This window comes from Macrotis lagotis, chromosome 6 (assembly GCF_037893015.1).
Source record: "Macrotis lagotis isolate mMagLag1 chromosome 6, bilby.v1.9.chrom.fasta, whole genome shotgun sequence".
Classification (NCBI taxonomy): Eukaryota; Metazoa; Chordata; class Mammalia; order Peramelemorphia; family Peramelidae; genus Macrotis; species Macrotis lagotis.
The window spans coordinates 79,661,723-79,685,163 of record NC_133663.1 but is presented as its reverse complement, the minus strand read 5'-3'; the positions used below and the strand labels follow the sequence as shown (position 1 = coordinate 79,685,163).

The 23,441-nt window shown below is 36.8% G+C and overlaps 1 protein-coding gene across 12 annotated transcripts in view; it reads left to right on the top strand.

Annotated features, from left to right (window-relative positions):
• Positions 1–7,603: 7,603 nt before the first annotated feature.
• MAP2 (microtubule associated protein 2) overlaps positions 7,604–23,441 on the top strand; it is a 344,929-nt gene continuing 329,091 nt past the window's right edge. For all 12 annotated transcript variants that reach the window (XM_074191477.1, XM_074191482.1, XM_074191481.1 and 9 more), the window contains exon 1: positions 7,604–7,688. The gene's annotated coding sequence lies outside the window, so the exon portion shown is untranslated. The remainder of the gene's footprint in view (positions 7,689–23,441) is intronic.

Below are 23,441 nucleotides of genomic sequence, written 5' to 3'. Positions count from 1 at the left end.
CTAACAATGGCAAGAGATTTTGTCTAAATTTTGTACTTTCCTTAACAACCAGTACTACAGAAAGTATACCCTGAATATAGTAGATGATCAATGTTTATTCTGTTGGATTAAAATCCCATTGGAGTTTGCAACTTTATCCTCAAAAGAGGGGAGAATATACTGGAAATGAAAATTTGTTCTAATGAAAACACAAAGTAGAGGGTAAGAAAAGAGACCATAGGTACATAAAAGACCATAGGTACATAAAAGTTCAGACTGGAAGTAGCCAGGAGGTATGGTGGTAAATTGAAAATAATAGATGGTCCGTTTCCACAAATAAAAGTCTTTAAATTAGGTTGAGTTTTCACTGATAAAGAACAATCATGTTCATGCAGTTTGTTTGAAAAAGAAGAAAAACTGCAGGTTTCTTTTCCCTAATTGCCCTGTTAAGTCAATAAACATTTATAAAACACAAATACAGACTCATTGCTATGCACTGAGAAAACAAATAGATTAGAGTCAGCATTTGAACTCAGGTTATTGAACTTTAAATATGCAAAAAGAAAGAGAATCCTTGCCTCAATGAGTTCATATTCTAATGAAGAAAGAAAATGCATAAAAGAAAACTGAAAAGAGTGCAAAGAGTAACTTTTCTTTGGAGGAGGGATATTGTGGTACAAGAATCCTAGGTAGTCAAGAGAGAAGCCCATAAAAGAATGAGGAAGTTAACAGGGATAGCCTGAAACTTTCCTCCTTAAAATGGAAACTCCAGGAGGAACCAACCAATCAGATCAAGGAGCCGGGGAGATGAGAGGAGACAGAGAAGCACTTCTGGGGTGAGAAAGCTGCTGTATCACCGTGTAAAGAAATGGAGAAAATTTTCCTAGGAGAAAATAAGTATTTCTGGCACAAGCACTCAGATAATGAGTGGCTACTCTCCTGGATTAACAACTTCCTTTGTCTGCTTCCCATGTACCTGATATTCTTGACAGTTCTGATAAAAATAAGTTTTTAGTTACTTCAAAAGATGGGAAAGCAACTTTTGCCTTTGTTGCCAAGGTTCATAAACATGCCAAATCCCGTTCAGGGGGAATTGCTTTCATCCTAAATACACTCATAGATACCTAATCATCATAATCATTATTTCCATACTTATTAATTAGTCCACACCACCTATAGACCTAAATGTAAAGCCTCAGATGACCAATGGGAGAAAAATGGAGCTTATATAAACTTGAAGCAACTGACCATTTTGGAGGAAGGGCTACTAATTTGTAATTGCAATGGATAACCAAATTCAATAACCCCCCCCCCCCACTCTGCTAAATGATACTAAGCTACTGGATAAGGGTTAAATCAACATGACTTACTTGGTAAGCAATTTACTTATAGGAAATGGTTTAATAAATGGTTTAGTCATCTCTTTTTCAGGACCAAGGCTAGGCAATAAACATGGGATGTTAGAATATAGGCAATATCTAATTAAAGCTATTTATTACCAGAAGCTTTATAAAATGAGTGCACTGTGGATGTAAAATATGCATTTTTAAAAGATCTAAAACTTAATACCCACATTTATTATCCTCATTCTATAGATTTAATCCTTCCCTTAGGAGCCAGAAAGCATTGGAAGCTTTGAAATCCAGACCACATGTCTTGCTTTCAAGTTTTGTAAACATGCCAAAATCTAGAAGTGTTCAATCATGGTCAAATGTGGTACCTTATTTAAATTATCTCTGGGTATTCAGATCTTAACATAAAAAGAAGTTCACAATGGGGGTTTGGGGAGTAGGAAGAGACAGGAATGACCTAAAGAGCATATGAAGTATTGCAAGAGAGAGCCAGACCAGAAGCTTCAGGCAAATGCCAAAAATTGGTTTGCTGAAACTCAAAATGATCTATTCACCTTGCTCAAACAAATCGTTCTCTCATGGAAACATCTGCACTTTAGACATGTTAAAGTTGAATAAGTTTTTCATTTTTCTCTGCTTCTCTCTGTTGATGATTTCATAGTCTCCCTGGGATTTAAATATTATTTCTTTTTGTTTGTTTGTTTTAGGTTTTTGCAAGTCAATGGGGTTAAGTGGCTTGCCCAAGGCCATACAGCTAGATAATTATTAAGTGTCTGAAACGGGATTTGAACCCAGGTACTACTGACTCCCGGGCCGGTGCTTTATCCACTGCGCCACCTAGCCGCCCTAAATATTATTTCTATGTCCCTGATGTATACAACTCTATTCTTTATTCGGAGTTCCAGTTCCACATTACCAATTGCCTATTTGAAATGTCCAACTAGATGTCTGCTATTTATCTCAAACCTAAGACAGATGACATAAAATTCAAACACTATCATACATTATCTTATTCCTAACTTCTCTATTTCTGAAAGGATGCTGCCATTTTTCCAGCAACCCAGCTTTTCACTTTCTAAGAGATCCTAGAGTTTTACTATCCTAATCTCCCATCAGGTGCCAAAGTTTGTAAATGTTACATTCACAGTATATTTCACATCATTCTCCTTTTTCATTCATAGTAACTTAGATCTTGATTCTGGTCCTAAACAATAATCTCCTAATTGATTTCCTTACCTTCAGTCACCCTTATCTCTAATTTTTCCTACCCCCACAGCTACAAAATTGAAATTTCTGCTTAAGAAGCTCCAATGGTTCCTTCTTGTCTCATTGATAAAATACAAACTATTTTGTTTTGCATTTAAATACTTTCACAATCTGACTCCAGAGTGCTTTTCCAGGTTTATTACAGATTACCCTCTATTATCTATTCTATTGTCCACTCAAATTGTTTCCTATAATATTTCATATTAATAGCATTCCATTTCCATCTTCGTGTCCTAGATCATCTATTCCCCATCCCATTCCCACCCCTATTCCCCCATTCATGGGATATTTGTCTTCCTCCCTTCAACCTCTTAGGATTCCTCGCTTTCTTCAAACCTCAGCTCAGTTGTCACATTCTACAAGACACCAACCAGGTGCTAAAATGCCCTCCCCCAACAATTTCTTTGCATGTACTTTGGATGTATTTTGCATTTTCTTTTGTGTGAACATGTAATTTTCTATTACAATATACATTCCTTGATGCCACAATCTGTTTTATTTTTATCCTTATATCACCAGCACTTGAGAAGAGTGCATTACAGTAAAGAGAGGGAGAGAGGGAGAGAGAGCTTAAATCCAAGGAGTTAAAAAAGTCCTGGATTCAAGTCCCACTCCTGACATACTGATGGTATGACCCTGGACAAGTCACCTAACCTCTCAGTGACTCAGGCAACATTTGAAGGAGAGCAGTTGGATATGAACTCAGGTACTTCTGACTTCAGGGCTGGTGATCTATCCACTGTGCCACCTAGACACCCCTGAAGGAGAGCAGTTGGAAAGAAGTTTTTATTTAATAGTGCCTATTATGTATCAGACACTGTGCTATGTGCATTATAAATATTATTCTTTTTACCCTCATGACAACACTGGAAGATGGATATTTTATTATTATCATCACCATTTTATAGCTTAAGAATATGAAGTAGCAGAAGGTAAGAGACTTGCCTAGGGTCACATAATTTGTAACTTAAGAATCAAAGGTTATATGCTGAAAAGAAAGTGTCAACTTTCATTCACTTTTGTGAATGTGAAAATGTGAATTGTGAAAGCTCTAATTCAGTGCCCGACAAAGACCTTCCATTTTGAGGTCTTTCCCTTTCTCTCTAGAAGAGGAACATGACATCAAGGAGGTAATGATATGACATGCAAGTGATTTGGATTTAATTTAGGGAAAGCTTTGCAAAGATACTAGCTTTACTCTTTCCTCCAAAGCATCTTGGCCCAATGGCCAGATATAGATCAGGATGACTGGATCTTGGATATCATTGGAGACCTTAGTCATTTTAAACTATGTTTTTTAAAAGGTCTCAATTTGACTGAGGCAACATCCATTCAAAGCCTAGTGAATAATGAATCCTCTGACTTCTGCAAAAGCACTTGTATATGATTTTCTAGTGAGAAATTGGCAACAACATAATAAATCCAAAATTACTGACTACTGACAATATATAGGTCTTCTTAGATGGAACAGTGGAAAGAGTGTTGAGTTCAGGAGTCAGGAAGATCTGGGTTCAATTTTGCTTCAGACCCTTTTTAAGTGTAGCTTATAGACACTTTGTTAGTTGTTGTTCAGCTGCTTATCTGACTCTGAAACCTCATTTGGGGTTTTCTTGGCAAAGATAATGAGTTGTTTTGCCATTTCCTTTTCCAGTTCATTTTACAGACAAAGAAATAGAGGCAAACAGGGTTAAGCGATTTACATCAGAGATACTGGATTTGAAATCAGATCTTTCTGACTCCAGGCCCAACAGCTATATGCTACCCAAAAATCAAGTTAAAAAAGACAATCCTTGCTCTAAAGGGGCTTATAAAATCTAATGTGAATGTTAACACACCAAAGGCAGCAACACTTTGATAGGAGAGAGTTGAAAGTATTCAAAACATTTCTAGGTTTCCTGAATTTTGCCTTGCCACTGGATTCAATGACTATGGAGGATAGAGTGAGACTATTAAATTTGTACAAATTTGGCTCGCTTAAATACGATTTTAATAAACCCTAAGGTTGTCATTGGTCCTCTTCTAGAATGAAGACTAAATAACGACAATAGCAGGTTATTTAAACCCAGACAGGAAAAGTTGACCGACCTGGACCTTTCTCCAAAATGGAGACCCCAGAAAGGAGCTCGACCATTGGAGACAGAGACCAGTCCAGGGGTGGATGTTCCAATATAGGAAAGTCTCCAAGGCAAATGAATATTACTGGGTGAGGGAGCTTCAGGTGCTGAGGGAGGTTTCAGGGTAATAACAATAATAATAATAATAATAATAATAATAATAATAATAATAATAATAATAATAATAATAATAATATAGCTGAGGCATGGTACTGAATTTCAGAAACTCAGAATCACACTAGAGAGATAATAGGAGAAGGTGACACCAAAACCTGATACCTTCCTTTCCAAGGCACTTAGAAGTTAGGTGTCCTATGTGGTACATTCCTATAGGTCCAGAAGGTTGAAAAAGCATCTTCTCCACAATTTCTCCTCAAATGTCTCTCAAGTAATAGGATTATAAGACTGAGGTTGGAAGGCATCTTAGAGGTCATCTATTTCCATCTCTTTATTTCACAGAAGGAAGAACCAGTCACAAATAGAACAGTAAGTTCTCCTGGGACAAGTGGGAGTATGTAAAGATGGAAACTCATCCAGAATGAAGGAAATGCACACTGGAATGCTCTAGGATTTCTTCTTCACCAAATACTCTTTTAAGAAGGGGAAGAAATGTGCCACTTCTTCCAGAAATGGGACTGGGCAAGGGAGGGAGGAGATGAGCTTGAAGGAAGGGAAGGTCAGAAAGGAATCCTGTTGGAGCTGAGGATGATCTCCAAAAACAAAAAGTCATTTCAAGAAAGGTATTGTCCATACTCTCCAAATTGTCCTGGGATAGGGCCTCAACTATCTTCTATTCCTTCCTGAAATAAAGATAAGCAGCACCAGCAGACAAATGATACTTAATTAATCAACAAATATTTATTAAATATCATCTATGTTTCAGGACCTATGGTAGGTCTGGGTACTCAAAAACAGAGAATGCAATGATCTCTATAATCTTTAGAGGTTTATATATTCTAAGAAACTTAAGTATAAATATAATTCATAATGACCAATGAGATTAAAATAATAATTAGTGTGCGTGTGTGTGTGTGTGTGTGTGAGTGTATAGAACTTCAGGCCATGATACTTCAAATGTAAGTTTTTGATAAGTACTCAGATTGCTGATAAAATTCCATGGTCCCTATTGCACTTCTTTATTTGTTATGGGGTTTTTTGAGGTTCCCTGCCCCCCTTCCTGATGTTTCTGATTGTCTGAGTTTCCTCCAGGGCCCAACTAAGTAGTCTGGGGGCACTGGAGTGAAAAAAGAAAGACTAATTTTAAATGTCAAATTAAAGTTGTTCTTTTCCCAGAGCAGCTAAAATACTTTAAGCCACACCACTGAGATGGACCTCTCCATTCCCTATCTTAGGATAACTCTCAATATCTTACTTGGATCACAAAATTTAAATCTAGAAGGGATCATAGATATTTTCCAGCACAGGCTTTCTTAAACTTGATTCCATGGTTCTCCAAGAGGTCCATGGATAGATTTCACATGGAGAGCTATGAACAGGATGGAGGAAAATTTTTCATCTTTTTTATTTTACTCACCTCTAACTGAAATTCAGAATTTCCTTCAATGATTTAAAAACAACATTTGGAGAAAGGGTACATAGGTGTCACTGGATTGCCAAAGGGTTTTGTGATATACACACCAAAAAAAAAAAAAAAAACAGAACAAAACAAAGCAAAACAGATAGGAACTTCTTCATTTTACTGGAAGGAGATTGAGACTCAGATAGGGCTTGTCCAAAGTCACAAAGTTAAAAAGGATTCATAAAGAAACCAAGCAATGCTAAGCAGCATCTGACTTGTATACCTTGGTTGCTATTGTTCTTTCTCTGGTTGGAAAGGCGTCTTTACTGACAGTTTTTTCTCCAATCTAGCTTTTATTATCAGGGATTGCAGTGTCTGTTTGGTTTTGTAGCTCTGACCCTTGATGTTTTCTCATTCATACACATAAAAGCTTGCGCTTTTACACACGCACACACACGCACACACGCACACATAAATATCTGCACTTTTCATGTTTTTCTTTTCATTTACTATTACCCCCTTGTAGCTTAAGACTAGTTAACGAGGTAGATAGGACCGGAATCCTGGTCACCGTGTAACAATGAGGAAAACCTGCGTCTCAGAGAAGCTAGGTGCTTTGGGCCCTTCCCCGCCCCCCCCCCCACCAGGTCCTGGTTTGAGTTGGCATTAGGTGGCACCCTCTCTGCCCAGGGCTCTCTCTGCAAGTGGAGGGACCGAAAATCAGAAGTCAGTCCCCCGCTAGCAAGAATGCTCTATGCATTGGGGAGACCAGGGAGGGATGGGGATTTAGCCTAACGGTTCACCGCAAAAGACCGCGCTCAGAGGCAAATCGCAGCCTTCCTGGGACCTCCTAGACGCATGGTGGGATGCTTCTTTTCCCTCCACTGGCTGAAAAGGAAATAAGAACCGAGGCTGGCTCTTTCTGGCCGTAAGCCCCGCGGGCTGCGCGCTCTAGCCCCCGGTCTCCATAGGAACCAGGTGCGGGGCCTCCAGGACCCGAGCCCGGTGCGCCCCAGCTCGGACACGGCAACCTGTCGGCCCGGGCTCCTCCCCGGAGCTCCCACACTTTCTCCTCGGCGCCCGGGGGGACGAAGCGGGGGGCGGGCCGGACTGGCCTAGGACCCCGAGACTTTGCGGAGGGGGCAGCGGCGGCGGTGGCATCCGCAGAGCGCGCAGCCAGCTGGGCGGGACTCGGAGCTGGGCAGAGGGGGGCGGAGGGTGGGGGGCTGGGCAGGGCGGAGGGCGGGGCTGAGGGGAGGCGTCCCCGAGCCTGCTGGCAGCCAGCTCCCCGCCAGCGTCCATTCAGCCAGCGGCTGCCGCAGCAGCAGCAGCCTCAGCCTCCCCGCCGCAGCCTCCCCGCCGCAGCCCTGCGGAGTCGCGCTTCGCCTGGCCTGGCTTCCTCCTCCCCGGGACCTGAGCTGTCCTGTCCGCCGCAGCGCCAGTGGCGGCAGCGCCCAGGTAAGGGGCACCTATGTGGCGTCAGATAGGCGAGGGGGCTCCTCCCGCAGCCCACTTCCCCTAGGAGCCAAGAGAAAAACGGGAGGCGGCGCACGTCCCCCGCAGCACCCCCGACCTCGCCCCTTGCCAGGCCGCCTGGGAAGCGGAGCTGTCACAGCCCCCACCTGCCCAGCGGTGCCCGAAAGCACCAGCAGCGCCCCGGCTCCGAGCTGGGGGCCGTGGCTGCCCCGTGCTCCATCTGCTCGCCCGTCTGGGTGAGGGGCTCCACGGGGTCATGACCCGCACACTTGCACTTGCTCACCCTTAGGACCAGCTCGCCCACAGCTGTGATTACCTGAGCTCCGTACAAGGCGAGGGGAGAAGTCAGTGCCACGGGGGGGTGCATGAAAGAGGAGCTGGGGAAATGGGGGGGGGGGGTGTTCTTTCTGTTTAATTTCCCATCTAACTACATTTAACTTACTGCAAGCTTCACGATGACGGGTAAGTGGAAAAAGCAGCCCTGTCATTCTAGTCATTTTCCATCCAATTCGTTGGTACCAAAATAAAAGAAAAAAAATGTCTTTTTTCCCCAATAAAAAGGGGGGGGAAGGGGAGCGGAGCGGGCAAACCTGAAATTTCTGAAGTTCAACAACCGAATCACCTTTTAGCAAAGAAGATGGAAAGTACTGCCCAATATAGCTGCTCTTTCCTTTCTTTAAATCTTTTTTTTTTGTAAATGATGATTGTTTCTGGGCTGCAGTGTTGCCTCCCTTCCCCACCCTCCTCTTTTGTTTAAGGATGGAAATTTCAAGAAAGTGTGTGTGGGGTGGGGGGAAGTGGGGATGTGTGGATTTAGGAGGAGGGGGGTAAGAAGGCAAGGGGCAGGATTCGGAAAGACCATAGCCTGCACACTGGGAAATCGATTTTCTCCTGACTGGCATCACAGGGCTAAAAGGCTTTTGTCAGAAAATAAAAAGCTTTTACCAGCAACAAGCCTATTTGGCTTGTACCATCTGCTGTGTGGAAACCATCAGAGTACTCTCAGAGTAAAAACCTTAAAAGAGGAAAATATATAGCGTTATTTTTTTCATTGCAAAAAGGAAGAGACAAAAACATTTGAGGCAGTTCATTTTTGATCAACAATATTGAGTGCTGAAAGGCTGTAAAATGACATTGACTTAGATACAATGCAAGACAAAGGATATTGTTGTTTGTCGGGTTGAGGAGGTATTCTACAAGGGCAATTAATTTGTATTTTAAAATATTTATTTTTCAATAAGACCAGCCAGAGGAGGAAATGACTGCAAACTGAAATAGAGGTCTTCAGCCGCAGTGAGGCGGTGGAGAACAAAGCCTTTTTATGTAAGAGAAATTATGCAAAATGTCCCAAGCTTGGGCTGCAGGTACCAGCCCTAAGTAAAGGCAAAATCCCTTTTGCTCTATCATTAGGCTATAGGTAATTAAGATTTTTTTAAAATTTGAAATTAGATTGACAAAAAAAATCTTCCTTTGTAACATTTGTCTGAGAGGCAGATTCCAACCTTTTATCTGAGGGTACCATGAAGCCCTGGTTTTATTGGGTAGGTGTGTGCATTTTGGAAAGAATCCTTATGGTTTCCTAAATAATTGATATTTCAATAAAATATGTTTGTATACTATTAGTATTATATGTATGTATAGACATATGTATACATATACATATATATGCATATACTAAAATCCTTTTTTAATCAAAATTGATATTCTGATATGTGTTCCTTTAAAAATTATCTTTGTTGTGATTTTTATCTAGTCTTCACAGATTCATTTCTATAAATAAGCATTTGTCCAAAAAAATATCATTGTATATTTAGGACCAGTAGAGCAAAATTTTTGCTTGGCAATTTATTTAAATCTTCTATATTTTACAATTTGGCATGAGGTTATTGTGCATTTCCAACAGTTTTGTGAGAGGTCCCTCCCCTTAAAAAAAATGGAGAACCTTTTGTTAGATCTTTGTAATCCAAATGACTAGTTTCAAAAATGAGGGTTTTTTTATTCTAACAATTTAAATTTATTCTAGCAAATTAAAATTCTCTGTTATTTCATCTATTACAGTGCCATTCCTAGCAAAGAATTTTGTTCTTCTTGGTTGCACCTGTAATGATTTAGACTTCTCTTTATGTCTAGACTACGGGATATCAGAGCCAATGGACTTAGGAGGAGTCACAGATTCAGGACTTACTCATTCTCTGCAGCAACTCCCTCTTCCCTCCCTGATGAATGACATGCTTACAGCACCTTAAACAGGGTTTGGGAGGAGAGTGAAAAAAAGAATGTGCTGAGAGAGCATTACCCAATGAAACTGGCATAGTTGTTACTTCATAGGTCACTCCAGAAGGTATTTCAGGAGCCCTAAGATTGTAGATTGTCTTCTTGTAGTAACTAAGAAATCTCAGATCTCAGGGCCAAAACTCCTTTTCTGACAACAGCATTTCCTAAGTTAAATGATGTGTTTCTGTGCGTGTGTGTGTGTGTGTGTGTGTGTGTGTGTGTGTGTGTGTATGCATGTTAGATAATTTCAGGAAGCTTGAACTTGACCAGAAACTTAAGATCTGAAATGTAATTTTGGTCCATACCCTTTAAGCCTGAAGGGACTTCATTCTTTCACCATTTTTTTAAATTCAGTTTTCAAAATTTCTAAATAACATAAGTTAAAGGGAAGAAAGATGTTTTGGGTTTTTTTTGGCAACATGTATCATTGGAACCCAAATATGCAATGTGACATTTGACTAGATACATGACACGCCCTGTTGCTGTTAAAACTTGAGAAATATAGTTTAGATGTTGACATTTAAAAGGCAGTTAATACTAATGTAAAAGTGATTTCATTTACTAAATGTATAAATTGCTACATCCATGAATCTTCCATGTTAGAACTGAAACTGTTGCAGTGATTTTTATTTTCTTATTTACTGAGATAATAATTCACAAATGAATAAGATTTTAAGCATTTTACTTCTCAACAAACCTGTGAAGTGGCCAGTAATCTTGCACAATTCACTTTTATTTCCTGAGCCTCAGTTTCTTCTTTTCTAAATGAAGTTGAAGGAAATGGATCTTGAGATCCCTTTCAGACCTAGATCTATGATTGTTAGATATTCATTGTTATGCTGATAAACATGGCTTCCAAGAAATCCACCACAAGGGGTCCACAAAACCTTCTTTTGTCATTGAGTGGATAATAATGGATAAAAGTATCATAGGACTTTTATAGTTTGGAAAGGTTATATAACTTAGCCATAATCAAATAATTATTAGACAGCAGAACTGGGTAAAAGGCTGGGAGTTTATAGAGAAGAGCTGAATTTGAACTCTGGATCTCCTCCTTGTGTATTCAAGTCCCTTCACTTCTCCAGTTTTTTCATGTGTAACAGGATCTAAGGTTTTTTTTAATAGCTCTAAATCCTGTGACCTTGAAAACTCATATCCCCTAACTCCAACTCTGAGGACCTGTCCACCAAATCACCCTCTGTCATGTTTCTTTATGGCTCAGGTTAGGTAATTCTCTTCAATTTTTCTTAATTATTGTCAGATCAGATTAAAGAATTCAAAATGTCAGTGCTTTAACTACATACAGCAAAACTAGAAATAGACATTTAGATAAATCACTAGTGAAACATGTGAGCCTTTATAGTGATTCTGAAAGAACTATCATGAGTTCTTATGAATTGTAGGGTCAGAAGAGATAAATATTAATAGGATTTTTGAGTCACACCTCTTCCTTTAAGTTACATCACACCTTTTCCATTTTGATTACATCTACATTTTCATAGCATTGGGGTAATCAGAATCTGGTTGATGGCTTTCACAAATCATTATTAGGCAGTTCATAGGCAGTAGGCATTGTGCTTAGTTCTAGGGAGACAAAAACAGAAAGACATTAAAATCCTATTCATGGTCCTTCTTGCATACAGATGTTATTTTTATCTCTTCACAGAATTCTTCTCCTTTTATATCTTTCCTTTGAACTTGGTATTTAAACTCATTCTTTTCTAGACCTTTGTCATTCAATTATAGCACAGCTAGGTGGCACAATGAACCTTGGCATCAGGAGGATGAGAGTTCAAATCCAGCCTCAGATACTTGACACTTATTAGCTTGGGCAAGTCACCTAACCCTAATTGCCTCCCATCCAGAGTCATCTCCAATCATCCGGATTCATATGTGACCACTGGACCTAGATGGCTCTGGAGGAGAAAGTGAGGCTGATGACTCAGCACAGAGCCCCTCCCCCCCCATTCAAATTCATTTCACCTTCTTGTCATGGCATCCTCTCCCTGATGTCATGGTCTTCCTAGAGAATGAAGGACAAACATCATTTATAGCACAGGAATTTTTATGCACTTATTCACCCATTATAGATTTATTAAGCCTCTACCACATTCATAGTATTGCATTAAATATTACATGGAATAATGACAAAAACTTAATGACACTGTTCCCCAGATTTTCAGTGAAATTGTGTATCAAGAGTTTACTTAAATTCTAAACGGTGGAAGCAAATCATACCTTGACCAGAGCTGAGTTCCATGTCTCAAATTGGGTTGTTTTCATTTTGGTTATTTTTGAATATGTAGAAGTGATTTGAACTTCTCCTGGGATTTTGTTCCCCCACTTGTGTCTTTTTTTATTGTATTAAATAACGGTAATGTTTAATATTTATATGGTGTTTACTATGCTAAGTGTTTCACAATTATTATCAAATTTGATCCTCACTACAACCCTGGGAGATAGATGATATTATTATCCCCATTTTATAGAAGAAACTGAGGTTAATAGAGGTAAAGTAACTTGTCCAGGGTTGTACAGCTAATAAACTTGCAAGGCTGGATTTGAACTCGTCTTCTTGACTCCAGGCCTGGCACTTTTACCAGTGCCTGGTTACCACTTAGTGCACCACAAGGAGGGAATGGTTAAAATGGAAAGACATCTGCATTATTGGTGAGATCTATTTCGGGTCTGGAACATGAGATAAAAAGATCATCAATAGCTCCCATCTATAAGGTTCTAGTCTCGAGAGAGATAAGCCTATAAATGATGAACCAATTCCTTTTCTCAGAGAGCTTATAAACTTATCCTTGAGGATCTTACTACCTAGTAGAGGAGATAGAGTCTATATCCTTATACCAGTTTTGTTATTTACCAGTCTTGTGATCTTAATGTTTAAAGTCTGCCAGCTTCATTTTTCTCACCTGTTAGGTAGACTTGAGAGTAATGCACTTTCTACTGCTCAAATTTATGGTGTCATTAAAAACTGGACAGGAATGATTCAATTGAACAATAGATGTGAATGAAATTTGTGGAGGATTTTGAAGGAACAAATAATCCACAGATGACACAGTGATTGCTACCTCACAAGGAAAAAGTGTTGTAATATATGAGTTACATAAGGAACAGAAGAAGAAAGAAAAACAAATTTTTTTAAGTGTAGACCAAATGGTAGACCAAAAGGAGCTTACATCTTGAAAGAAGAATGATCACCAGTAGAAGAAGTTTTAGTTTGGGAAGTAGCAAGATGGTGAGTAGATTTATAGAGTAAATAAATGATTTACAGACATTTATTAAATTGTTAACAATATTTGCCGTTCTGTAAAGATGATTCTTTGTGAAGTTATTTTTCCATTACATAAGTTAAATTTCAATGAAGAAATGTATTTTTCCACAAATATCCCAAGATATTATTATATTTTTAAAAAAATTATAACAATTTAACATAGATACCTGCATATTAAAATATATATATGCAAGTATATGTTTCTAAATGCAAATTTAACATAGTAGTTAGCATGCTATTATTGATATTAGCTGTATTACCTTGGGCAAGTCACTTAATCTCACCTTAGTTTTCTCATCTCTAAATTGATTGAGTGCACTTGATCATCTCTAAGATCTCTTCCAGTTATAAATGTATGAACAAATATAAATACACATTTATGTATGTGTAGATATATAAATAGATAGATAGATATAGATGTAACATATATAAATTATATAGCACATCTGATTTTTAAAGAGAAAATTGTAGTGCCAAGGGAGAAAAAAAGATGTCTATTAAGTCCTCATTTATATCCACAAGAGAAAAATAATTGCTATCAATGGCTACATAGCTATACGTATTCCAAAATAAAGAAAAAGAACCATGATAAAGAACCTTTTGGAATTCTTCAAGAATAGTCATTATCTTAAAATGATTTCAACCTTTTAAAGCAGTTAAACTACAAAGGAGGAAGTAAAACTTTTCAAATGGCCCTTGACAAGAGAAAGCAGGGGAAGAGAATATGAAAATTGCTCTGTTGTTTGTAGTTGGATATGAAGGTAGGAAGATGATGCATTGAGAGAATCACATTTGCTGGAGTGGGTGGGGAAAGAAAGAATCTGTTTTGTTTTACTACCTCAAGATTATTTTGTTCCCATTCCTCCCCTACTCTTCTGAGGTTTTGAGTACTTCCTTGTAGGGATTTTTAGAATGCTCATTAGAAGTTGTTCTTCAGGGTGAATTGAAATGCAAAAGTGAATTAGATTAGACCAATATTTTTCATTAAAAATAATTTAAATCAGGAGTTTTCCAGGCTTTCCAGAGAGACAGAATTCTTTTCTTTGGAATGATAATAGCACTTTTAACAAATATTGTTAAGATGTATTCATAAATACAATATATATTTAATGTATAATTGTGCATGTTTGTATGTATGTACATATATATTGTAGAAGGAGCACCGGATTAGATTTTAGGCTAATCCCAGATCTGCCACTAATTATTTAACTGAGATTGGATAAAACATTTTACCTCTCTAAAGAATTTTGTAGTTCTAGAAGTCTATGAATCTATGATATTTGAAAATTTAGGGGAAAATCTGTATATGACTTAGTCAAAATGGGATACATATTTTCTTCTTTTTAAATCTATCATCAAACATTGAGGTTTTTTCCCTTATCAAACTCCAGGGTCTACTGGTTCCCTCAGCATCATTTAAAGTCCTTTGTTTGGCATTTAAATCTCTTTTCAACTTGACCCCACCTTACCTTCTAATCTTCTTATATTTCCCCTCCTCACAATCTGTTATCTTGAACATGTCTTTACTCAACCTGCTCCACACACCCTTCCCCCATGACCCACACCCCTCACCCCCACCTGTCAGAATCCCTTAACTCAAATATAACCTTATGTAAGCATTCTTTCATGATGTGTGCCTTCCAAACATCACCACCATCCCTTGCCTGGCTACTAGAGCCTTCCTTTCTAAAGTTATTTCCCTTCTACTCTGTACGTTATCTTCTTTGTGTCTACTTACACTTTCTTTTCCCTATTAAAATGCAATCCCTTTGAATTTAGGGACTGTTTTGTCTTTCTTTGAATCCTCAATTTTGCACATAGTAGGAGCATAATGAATTTATTTATTGTTTGAAGTATAGGGGTCTCAATGAATGCAATCATTTAAAGCTTCAGATTTAATCTATCAATCAAAAATAAACTAGGTAGGATAAATCCTTTCTCAACTTTTAAAGATGGATAGAGGCTTTGTTTGATCATTGGATGAAAGCAGTTGAAACCATACATGAAATATCCTGTGACTGACTGAAAGAGACACATCTCTGGGCTTTTGTTTAATCTAGCAATGCAGTTCTGAAGTATGCATTCCATTAAATTATACATTCCAGTCAAGTATTGGTCACATCTAGCTATAAAAGGGTCCTGAGAAAGAATTGTCTTTGCATATATTCCTTTTGTGACTTTCAGAGTTGGATGGGACCTTAAACCATCTAGTGAATACGTATCTGGAGAATTTCAGCTACGACAGACCTGGCAAATGGTTAGGCCAAGCCTTTGCTTGAGAAAAAACTATCTAACTCCTAAAACAGCCCAGTCTTCTTTTTAGAGAATTCTAATTATAAAAGAGATTTTCCTTACCTCAAGTCTAAATTTGCCTCCCTATAGCTTCCAATCAATGACACTTGTTCTGCCCCATGGAGCCAAACATAATGCTCCTAGTGTCTTATACTTACTCTTAAAATACTTCAAGGCAGCTAAGATGTCCCTTATTCCAAGTTTATTCTGCTGGTAAACATTTCCAATTCCTTCATTCCTACACAACATAGACTCAATGATCTTCACCATCCTGATTGTCATCTTCTAGATGCTTTCAATTTATCAATGTCCTTAACAAAATGTGATACTCAGAACTGAACACAATATCTCAAAATACTTTAATCAGTGTATAGTATGATATCATCTCTTTATGTCTGCAACCTATATAATTTCTAATGCAGTTCAGGAATTTATTCATTGTTTAGGCTGCCATTTCTGTTGACATGGACTGCACAATTGTTGACATTTTGGGGTTAACAATTCACTGAAACCTACAACTATTAAAAATTTGTCTAGTCTATCTTTCCTTCTGTTTATGAAATTGATTTTTAAAAAATCTATACAGTACTATATCACTGCCAAATTACATTTTTATATGCTCTAGTCCAATAGTCTAGCCTGTCTAGATCTTCTAAAATCTTAACTGTAATCCAGTTAGTTAAATATCTATCCCATTTTTTTGTGGCTTAGGCAAATAATTAGTGTGTTGTTTTACTTTATCTTAATAATATTTAGTAGCACAATCACACACAGGTTTGTGAGATGCTCCCCTTTTATCAAACTTGACATGGAACCACTGCTTCTCTTTTATTATGTTATGTTCAACCAATTCTGAATCTGTCTAATTTTACTATCATATGGTTCATCACTCTTTATATTTTTCTACAAAATTAATCTGAAAAATTCTCCCAACCATTATCTTTTTATGGCAATGAGGAAAAACATACTGACTTTGGAGTCAGAGTAGTTGAATTCAAATAGCATCTCTTCTATATGCTACCTATAAGACTGTAGAGAAACTGAGGGTTGTGGGTAAGGAACTCTGGCCCTCTGTTTCTTGTTCTATAAAATGAAAGATTTGAACTAGATTATCTTCTAAGCTCCCTTCTAACTCTAACTCTATCATTCTATGAAATTCTTGCTTTTTTTTCTTTTATTTTTGGTTTGGGGGGGGACCACTTAGCACTTTTGTGTCCTTATTGGTATATTAAAGCTTACTTACAAAGCAGGATTTGGTGTTGCTGAGACTTTACCAATATTTCCTACCTAATAGTCATACGTTTTCCCCTTCTGTTTTATCTTGGTAGACTTTGGCCATCAGGGGTTACCTTTCATTTTCTGGATAAATAAAATATTTCTAAGCTGAAAATTAACTTTTTAATAGATGTACTTTGGAGTCATTGTGACTTTCACTGGCAGCAATTGCCTGTTTAACTTTTTGAGTAAGTTAATATTAAGAAAAACCAATTTTGGAATTGTAGCTTCAAATCTTTTTTTTGGCTCAGAAAAAAATTAGACGTATTGGTATGTCTCTTTTTTTAACCATCATTCTCCATGTTCTTCAGGAAAAGATAATAACAAACATTTATGTACATTTTGAGACTGGAAAAGCACTTTATGAAATAATACATTATACAGTCTTTATTTTGGCCCTCACAGAAGTCCTGTGGGGTAGATGTTATTATTCTCTCCATTTTATGGATAAATGAAGTGAGTCTTTGAAAGATTAAGTGACACCTCTGCTCACACAGCTATTAAATATCTTTGGTAGAATTCAAATCCAGGTCTACTCCATTCACTTGTGCCACCTGAGATCTCATTTTTCCCCTTTTAATATTTCTTATTTTCTTCCATTGGAGAGGGACAAGCAGCATGGTATAATACATAGAAATCTGGCTTTGGAGTCAATATGGTATAATGGAAAAAACATTCAATTAAAAAACATTTGTTAAGCTCTTACTATTTGTTAGAAATTATGCTAAGCAGAAAGAATATACATACATACACACATATTGAGTAAAGGAATATATATTATATATATTTGCATACATATATGCATATGGATATATCATATCCTCCCATTTTAGTGGTGAAGTATTGTATCTAGAGTCAGAATGTTTAGGTTCAAATCCTACCTATGATGATTACTATAAATCTGATCTTAGACAAGTCATTAAATTTCACTTGGCCTCAGTTTCTTCACTTCTAAAATGAAGATGACCTATGAGGTTCTTTCTACCTCTAAATCTATGATGCTAGGATGTGCATTTCAGCCCTACATCTAAAACATTGTCTGTATTATGACCATAGTCTAGTCATGTAAACACTGAATTTGGTGTGGCAACTTTTTTTTTTAACATTATAGCAATAAGAATGAAATAACAGACTGGAACTCTTATCTACATGCACCAAAGCAATTCAGTGAGAAAATCAATAGAATTTAAAAACTCTTCCCTTTTCACCCTCTATTTTAATTGTTTGTTGGCAACAAGTCAATTCTTTATCCTCCTTCCTGTCCCCTACCAAGGAATTTCCCACACTGCTAAAAAGCATAGATCTGAAACCCAAAATATAAATATGCATTTAAAGATTCATAAATTTTATTACACTTCCAAGGATGATATGCTTAGAATCTAGAAAAGACTAATAATAATGATGATGATAATATCTCAGATTTATATAGTGCCATTTACTTGTACTAATCCTATGAAATAAATAATGCAAATATTGCTCCCATTTTACAGGTGTGAAAAATAAGTTTCAAAACAGGTTCCAGCTCAGAGAACTTGGACTCAAAGCCAGATCTTCCACCTTTAAGTCATTTTTGTTTTGTTTTGCAATATTTCATTCAATATTCCTAGGCCAGAAGAGGAACTTGAATAAGGGTTTCATATCCAAGGCCTAAGAGGTTCGAGAATTTTAAAGTTAGCAACTCTGAGATCTGGCAAATCTCTCAATTTAGATATGAGGAAACTAAGACCTATAGAGGTTAAGTGATTTCTCCCAGGTCACCCAGATAGCTAGGGACAGAGCAAGAACTAGAAGCCACATGACCTAATTATATCATGGGATGCTCACACCCTCCTCCTCCTCCATACCTACTCTGACTCCAGTATTGCTGCCTGGGCCAAGGGTGGAGTGAGGTGACTGCTCAGGTGTGTCCAACTTTGTGACTCAACTGACTTTCATATTCCTTTAAAGGAAAGGCCTTACAAACCCAGAGCCACTCACCTAGTGGCTGGGCAGGGATATGTCCCAATGAGAAAAAATATCTGGCAGGTTCCTAGTTCAATACCATTTTTTGAATGGGAAAAGGTTCAGAATCTTGCTGGGGGTTTGAATGTAGTTGTGCAGGAACATACAGAGGGTCTAACTTTAAAGTCCAAGGTCAGGGATTGGGGTCACTTTTAAATTGGGCAGTGATTGTTTGCAAAGAATTCCTCTTGGATGAAACTAGTTAATATTCTATATTACCACCAACTTCTTTTAAAAGATGATCCTTATTTTTAGTATTTCTCTCAGTTTTATTATTTTTATCCAAAAGGAAATGAGCAGGAAAGGCTGTGGGTCTCTGTGCTTATGACTTGCTTCACTTACCTTCCTACTCTTATGTCTTTATGTTTCTATGCCTGCAATCTTCCTACTCCCTCTTTTTTCACCTTTACTTCTAAAAGACAGTAAATTAAATAGGAATTAGATGTTGCCATGGTTACCACTTTCAGTAGCTACTTCACCTGCACCCACGCTGCTTAGGCATTGTACTGTCTTTATTTGACAAATATTGGAAAGGTGCAATGTGCATCATTCAGGAAGGAAACTAAGCAGAAACAGGGTTTGTGCCTTCACTGGGAGATAGAAGTAAAATTAATTTACTGAAGACCTATGTCACATTCACCACTGCCAGAGACTGAAGGAATTAATGAACAGAAAATTCAGGACAGGGGCAGTGCCAGCAATATCTCATAGATTAGATTTATTCACTTGAAAACATCCTAGATATAGTGTGTGTGTGTGTGTGTGTGTGTGTGTGTGTGTGTGTGTGTGTGTTGGAAAGATGAAAAATTGCCTAGATGAATGTCTTCCTTCAAAATCAGAAACAGTGGTATCTAGCGATTGCTGCCTTCTGTATTAGACTATAAGTAAAGAGAGCATGATTTCTTAAAGATTTTCTTTTGTGAACATTAGAGAGAGAAGGCACCTCTTTCTGAAAGGATTTTGATAATGAGACATAACTAAAGCAAAGATTATCAATGTAATTGTATAACTGCTTTCTTTTTGTAAAAGAAAATTTCATATTTTGTAAAAGTAAATTTCCTACAGCATTTCTTTCCATAGAGTATAAACATTTTTTAGTTTCTCTACCTGTATTGAGTGCTGGGGTCTCAAAGGGGAAAAAAGGAACAGCTTCTCAAGAAGCTTAGATTTTACCATTCATATGGTTTGAAAAAAATTGATGGATGAGAAAATGATATCCCCAAATCTGTTGTCTGCCAAGAAATAAAAAGGCATTATTTAGTAAATTTTAACATGATCTTCACTGAGAATTCCCTTTTGTAGGGACTTTTCCTCTATAGGTTAACACTGAAGTTATTTAATTTAAATAATCCTGATAACAAATTGATAGCATTTCAGTATTAAAAGTACATCATCAGTCTCAGAGTCAAGAAAAGCTGAGGCAAATCCCACTTATGACCTATATTGATTATGTAGGCATGGACTAATCCTTTAAAATCTCAGAACCCTCAGGCTTATCTCAGAAGTTTTAAATTTCAGATTAATTCCCTAATTGCAACCTACACAGTGGAGTAAGTTCCTACATTCTTGAGTGCTACAGATTGATGTAACCATAGGTCTAGACAGAGAAAGGAAAAAAGGTCCTGATAACATTCAAGTCAGAGTGATGACATTGTGAAACAGCAGAATCTTTAAGAATAACTCACAAAGATTTTAAAATTTTAATTACATTTTTCTCTGTCCCTCTAGGGAAGGTGTGAGCTTTATTAATATAATTGGTTAAACACCAAAGATGAAGCATCTTGAAAAATCAGAATTCAGCAATAGAGTTAAGTTTGCATTTTAAGCATCATGACTGATGACCCTTGATGATCCTATTCTTATTTATGATAATTTACTTTATGAATATACTTTATTGACAAATAGTACCTAGAAAATAAAGATTGTCTGGAATGAGCATAATAATGAATAAAGCAAGAAACATTAATCTTGTTTCAGTTTTCTAGTTCTACTTTTATTGTCTAAGGACAGTATATAAGTCTATTAAATATTCTTATTCAGAGTTTCATTGATAGTTTTTTTTTCTCATTTGGGGCAAAACCAGGTTTAGAACATTTATTATTTATCTTTTGGATGGATTGAAAACAAGAGGATGTGCCTATAATGGATCTAACAGTGGGAGCAGGTTACCCATTGTAAAGCTAGAGAGATTAAGAGAATATCATAGAGATGGGACACTGAGGATGGTAGCCAGAAAGTGATTGAGCCCCAATGTTGATTGATGAGTAGTGCAAGAACAGTGGCCTCCATGGAAAGGAAGCATCCACCTCATGTATCTATTCTGGAGCAAACCTAGTCCATCCTGTGGTATTTATAATTATTCTCAAACCTACAGAGAGACTGAAATGAAAATTTAGCAAGCTATTTTCATCTAAAGTCTGGAAGGTGCAAACTAACCTCAGAGAAATGTCATTATTGCATTTTGGAATGTATTTCTTAACTTTGTTCCCTCTCTCTCAGCAGCTTCAGTTGTAAACATTTGTAAAATACTGGCCACAAAACAACTTGGTACTATAAACATAAGTAAATAGGATAGTATGTAAAATATAGCTCGTAGATGAGAAATTGTTATTCTTGCTAAAATATTCTGAGGTTCTCCAGTGAGTTTATTTCATTTGTCGATGGTTCTAGAATTGTCTTAAAAACAAATGACTAGTCTGACCAAGCACTGTCAGCCTGGGAATTGAAGTTAAGAAAGTCTTGGGTTTGAATTCATTCTCTAAAACTTGCTCTATGGCCAGAGACATGATTCTTCATCCATGAAAGTCTCCATTTCCTAATTTGGAAAATCAAGTTAAAAAGACCTGTAGTACCTTCAATAATAATAATAATAATAATAATAATAATAATAATAATAAGATTTTTCAAATCTATGTAAACATATTTTAGTCTAATTGAAATCAGTATGTGACATAGAATAATGATATTTTCTGGAATAATTAATAAAATAGTAATTTATCCATCCCCCAGAAAGTTGACACTTTCCCCAGATTTTTGTGTTTGTTTCTCATCATTTTGATAATTGGAGGAAAATATAACTTTTTTCTGCAAATTTAATTATTGGATTTTTAAAACAATTAATACATAATTTTATTTTTTCAATTACATATTATGGAAGCTTTTCAATATTCATCCACTTGCATATTTATAAATTATACTGTTTTCAATGATCCTTCCTTCCCAATCCTCCATCCCTTGGCAGTGAACAATCTGATAAAAGTCTTGCATGTACTTGTGTGTTTATATATTTACATATGAGTCATTTTGTGTGTGAGGAATTAAGACCAAGGAAAAAGGAAGAAAAAACATGAGCTAGAAAGGAAAATCATGAGAGTTTTATCTTTTTTTTAAGTGAGCATAATATCCATTCAGATTCTTTGGTTTTTGATTTTTCTTGTTTTTTTTTTTTTCCTCTGGAAGCATTGTCCATAACAGGTCTCCCAGGGTGTCCTAGCTCTCTGAAATGCTTAGAGGAACTGCATCCATCAAGGTTGATCCACTCACAGTGTTGTTTTGGCTCTGCTCCCTTCACTCAGCATCAGTTCATGCAATTCTTTCTATGCTTCTCTAAAGTCCAACCACTCATGGTTTCTTAAAGAACAATTGTATTCTATAACATTCATATGTCATATCTTGTTCAACCATTCCCTAATTTATGAGCATTCTCTCAATTTCCAATTTTTGCCACTACAAAAAGAATTGCTATAATTATTTTTGAACATGTGGGACTTTTCTCATTTTTAATGATTTATTTTAGATTTAGCTCTAATATTGGTATCGCTAGTTGAAGGGATATAATCAGTTTTATTGCTCTTTTGGCATAGTTCCAAATTGCTCTCCAAAATGTTTGGATTAGTTCACCAACAATGCATTAATCTGATCATAGTCTCTTTTCCGTTTTTGTCATCTTAGACAATCTAATAGCAAAACACTTCATAGTTGTTTTAATTTGCTTTTCTCTAATAAATAAAAATTTGGAGCATTTTTATATGACTATATATAGCTTTAATTTCTTCATTTGAAAACTGCCTGTTCATATTATTGATCTTTTATCAATTGAGGAATGATCTGTAACCTTATAAATTTGATTCAATTCTTTAAATATTTTAGAAATGAGATCTTTATCAGAACCCCTAGCTGTGAAAGTTGTTTCCCAGTTTTCTTTTCTCCTTCTAATCTTGACTGCATTGATTTTATTAGAGAAAAAAAAAACTTTTACTTTAATATAGTCAAAAATCATCTATTTTGTAATTTATAATGTTCTCAATTTCTTGTTTGGTCATAGATCTGACCTTTCCATAGATCTGACAAAGTATTTTTTAATCTGTTAATTTGTCTCTGGTATCTCACTTTATGCCTAAAGTTTGTGCCCATTTTGACCTTTTTTTATATACGGTGTGAGATGTGGGCCTGTGCCTAATTGTTGCCATACTATTTTCTACCTTTCCCAATGGTTTTTGTATAATAGTGAGATCTTATTCCGGAAACTATTGTCTTTGGGGTTGTCAAACAGTAGATTACTGTGATCATTTGCTACTGTATTTCTACCTATCCTAATGAATTGATTCATT